We start from the raw sequence: 5000 nt of genomic DNA on the forward strand, positions 1-5000 counted from the left end.
TCCCCACCACCTCCTCCCCCATCCCCTCCTTCCCCATCACCTCCTCCCCCACCACCTCCTCCCTCATCACCTCCTCCCCCATCACCTCCTCCCAGCTACTGTCCGTCTTCCTTCGCACGTGTTTACGTCTTGCTAGCTGCAGTCACGCACACAGACACACAGACACACACACACACACGGACACAGACACACAGACACGCAGCGCGATAGAAATCAATCTCAACACCATGATGTCACGCCATGATACGCTAAAGCTGCCATGTCACGCCATGATACGCTAAAGCTGCCATATCACGCCATGAAACGTTAAAGTTGCCATGATGTCACGCCATGATACGTTCAAAACTTCAAGCTGCCATGTCACGCCATGATACGCTAAAGCTGCCATGTCACGCCATGATTACGCTAAAGATGCCATGTCACGCCATGATACGCTAAAGCTGCCATGTCACGCCATGATGCGCTAAAGCTGCCATGTCACGCCATGATGCGCTAAAGCTGCCATGTCACGCCATGATGCGCTAAAGCTGTCATGTCACGTTATAGCCGCTACGACACACTATTTAGTGTGTGTGTATGTGTATGTATGTGTGTGTGTGCGCGCGTGTGTGTATGTGTGTGTGCGTGTGTGAGCACATGAGTGCGTGTATGTGTGTGTGCGTGTGTCTGTGTGCGCGTGCGCGCGTGCGTGTGGGCGTGTGTACGCGCGCATGTGTGACAGAAAGTTATTCAACAGCGGCAGCTATATAGCGATGAGATGAGACGGATGCGAACCACAGCCGCACAATAGCCGACTCTGCCGCAGCTGACACACTATTGGGGTCTATTGCCCCTCCCCCTTCCTCCTACTCACACACGCACACGCACGCACGCACGCGCACGCACGCGCGCGCGCACACGCGCGCGCACACACACACACACACGCACGCGCACACGCACACGCACGCACGCACACACACACACANGAGAGAGAGAACGAGAGACGAGGGAAATAGTAAGTGAGTGACCGAGAGAAAGAGACGGGGAGAGAGATGAGACGAGAAGAGAGGGAGAGGAGAAAAGAGAAAGATGATGCGAGGGGAGAGGATGATATGAGGAAGAGAAGAGAAAGGGGGCAATCGAAGGAGATGAGAAGATGAGAGAGGAGACGAGAGGAGAGAGGAGTAGAGAGAGAAGAGGACCGGAGGAGAGAGCAGGCGGGTCTGAGAGAGAGAGAGAGAGAGAAAGAGAGAGATAGAAGAGAGGAGGAGAGAGGGAGAGGAGAGAGAGAGAGGAGATGAGATGAGAAGGGAGACACGACAGGTTTAGAGAAGGAGTGAATAATGGAGGGGCTCCGCGCTGAAAAGATCCACCCGCCAGCTTAGCCCGTGAGAGGGGCGAGAGGAAAAGAAGAAAATAATAATAGAGAGAGAAGAGGCGTGCCGCACCAGATGAAAGAAAGACAGAGAGAAAGATTGCAAAAGCAAGAGAGGAGAGACCGAGATGAGGAGGGAGAGAGAGGGGAGAGGAGAGAAGATAGAGAGAGCAGAGAAGTAGAGGCAGAGAGATACGAGCTGAGACAACTGAGAGAGAGAGAGAGAGAAGAGGAGATGGGAGAGGGTGGCAGGGGAGAATGGGAGATGGGAAAGGGGAGAGGGAGGGGAGAGGGACGAGGGAGAGCGGAGAGGGGGAGGGAGAGGGAGAGGGAGAGGGAGGAGGGAGAGGGAGAGGGAGAGGGAGAGGGAGTCAGCGAGAGGGAGAGGAGAGGCCGAGAGGTGTGAGAGGAGAGTGCGAGAGGGAGAGGGAGAGGGAGAGGGAGAGGGAGAGGGAGAGATAATTGGCGGCTGTGAATCATGAGAGCTTTCTTTACTGAATCAATGTTTGGTTTCTATAGCGACACGTTGTCTTGACAACCCATCATCTTAACTTGACAGCGGGTGCGATTAGAGCTTAACTCGTTAATGATCACACTGTCTCCCGCTTATCACGCATAATTAATAAATAGCACACGAGCATGAAAAGAAGAAAGATGCTTGCTGCGTTATTTACAGGTAGATAATGTTGAAAATCAGATTCATTGATTATTTTTCGAGGACGCCAGAGCTGTAACCTCGTAATGAGTAGTCTTTAAATTGATTACGTCACGAATTTTCTATGGTAAAATTTGTAAAATTTTTGTTGCCATTTTTTTACATTAAAAGTGAGAACTAGTTAAAAATCCAAAAAACCTGGACGATTTGATATTGTGTTCCTGACATTAATTGCTTGCTATGGGCTATGTATGAGTCACGAGTGTATGTTCACATCGAACAATATAGTAAAATAAAAAGTGTAATGCAGCAATTTAACCATAAAAAGTGAACAGAATTACTTATAGTTTGTGAAAAGTGGAAATATTTTTTTAATTTTTACTATTTACGGTGACGTAATCACTTTAAATGTCAATGGATTATACCGAAGACTGAGACAGACAAAGTTTTCGTGGAACGGTTTCGCGTGCATGTGGGAGTGAAGCCTTGACTTGAAAGTGTCAACGTTGCTTCCACAACACCCACGGGTAGGTTGTTCCAGATTTAAATCATCCGGGAAAAAGAAAACATTTAAATGCGCAGATTTTTACACGATGTAGAACTAGCTAAGAGTGAGAGGGAAAAATGGCGCCACATTGTTAAAAAACAACCGTACGAGTTTCGACCAATCGGAGAGAAGGATTGTATAAGGTGCGGGATTGTTGTTATAATGTCGGCTGCTGAGAATAATTTTGTGTAAGATATTCCAATTTCTCGTTCAATGCGATCTTAGTTACACGATATATTATGTATTGCATTGATATTAAACGGTAAAATAGTAGAGTGTGCAGCAAAAATTATTTCAAAGGAATTATAACTTATAAGTAGGTCCTATGACCTAAAATAAGTAAATAATGCAGAATGCCAGAGCAGTTTTACGATTCACTCACCGTTGGCGTTGGCGTTGGCCATGAACGAAGGGTTTTTAGTTTTACTTTTACTTTTTAGGCGCCTTCTAAGTGTGTTTAATGTTATTGTTAGTCGAAGAAGCGTTTTTGCGGTGTTTCTAAATTCTAATGCTGATGGCCAGTTTGACTCGGAACAATAGACTCCATCACAACTTTACTCCTAAAACTTCAAATGACTAGGACTCCCTGCAACAGTCTTGAACAGATACTGGACCATAGGCATAGCCATACTACTTCTAATTTAATGATATTATATGCTAGGTAGTAACTGATTACACGGGCTAGATATAAGTGTAACGACTTATAATATATTATTATTATTATTATTATTATTAATTGTTATTCATCATATATCGTATGTATATAATATACATCATACGCATATATAGTAATAGTATTGCAGTATTGCTTGTCATATGTTCTGACAAATATGAACAGCACGTAATTATAGTACAACAACTCAACACATGAGTTGCCAATTGAAATAATTATATATGTAATGGCTCCAGCACCGCTATGTGTGTTATACACTGATAGAGCTGTTTCCATAGGCTTTGCTGTCTGAGAAACCCACGGGGCCTAAATAAAGGCCCCGTCATCTACTCGACAGGGCAGATTTTTTTAAACTGATGAATTATGTAATAAAAGCTTAGAAATCTCAAAATTTGACGGGGCCGGAAAACAAGCCCCGTGGACACCGAAGACGGGGCTGTTTACGAGGCTTGGGCCGATCGGCCCCGTGAAAAGGTGAAGCCTGTTTCAACAACACACAATGTATTATTATTATTAATTGGCTATATATAATATATATATATATATATATATATATATATATATTTTATATAGGATGCCTGACAGATATACCAGTAGCGTATACCATCACCACTAGTAGCAATAATACGTGCAGTGCGTGCGAGGGTGCACATCTTCCATACAAGCTGTGATACGAGTTGTAGGTATAGACCATATGCACAGGATGCATGTTAAGATGGTTAGTATGCAAAGCTTCAAGAGCTAATAAATACCTAATAAAAGCTAATAAAGGTGTTTATTAGCTCTTGATAGCTTATATATATGTAGAGCGTGGCAAGACTTGGCATTGCAAAACTACCCTTACGTACATGAGCAGTGTAATGCCACCTAATTACTATAACATACATAACATAAAAAGTCCAGATATATATACACACACAAATATATATATATATCCCTTTTTTAATCTCCAGTACAGTGAGATCTGTCTATAGTTCTCTGTAACCAATCAAAACCAGGGTACATTATTCGCACGTTCACGCTATGCTATCGATACTTCGTCAGTGCACCCCAATCACAATATTAAACATTGCAGCGCATATATTCGGAAAGATATACCACGTACACAGTAGCATGACGCCATCTAGTGGGAGTATATATATAATATTACACGTAGAATATCATCAAGTATAGTGGGCTCAATGCCAGTTCATTGGTCCCTAACAATAAAAATTACTACGTATATGATATCTAATATATAACAATCTTCGATAACCCCTCGTTAGGGATCGTTTACTCTAGGTTCTAGGGTTATTTTCAGTAAATTTAGGTTAAAATTACGCTACATAAAAAGTTTCATGGTTCAATCACCATTAGAAATATTATTAAAAAATGTTTTAAAACTAACAACTACAGTTTGATTACAACGACGGTGGCGCCACTGAAAGCGCACGATCTGATATTAAAGTTGCGCAAAACCACTTTTCAGCCAAGGGCTACAGACCGAGGGTGTTTCTTATTTATTAATTTAAAAGCAAAATGATTGTAATATCTTATAAACGACATATAGTTTCAGTTATATTATGGATAAATTTGTCCTAAAATAAACATCGTTCGGTTAAATAGCATTTAAGTATAAATATAATTGCACCTTTGTGATTAGCCCTCGGTCTGTAACGTGCAAAATAAATTGGCAAATCCGCAACTTTTTCAGGGTGGCAGCACGGTCGCGGGTGTCATGGCGCCGTTCAAATTTCGTAGCGTTGATGTGTAATTAATTATAACAATTAAA

The sequence above is a fragment of the Priapulus caudatus genome, unplaced genomic scaffold, assembly GCF_000485595.1.
Source record: "Priapulus caudatus unplaced genomic scaffold, Priapulus_caudatus-5.0.1 Scaffold1903, whole genome shotgun sequence".
Lineage (NCBI taxonomy): Eukaryota > Metazoa > Priapulida > Priapulimorpha > Priapulimorphida > Priapulidae > Priapulus > Priapulus caudatus.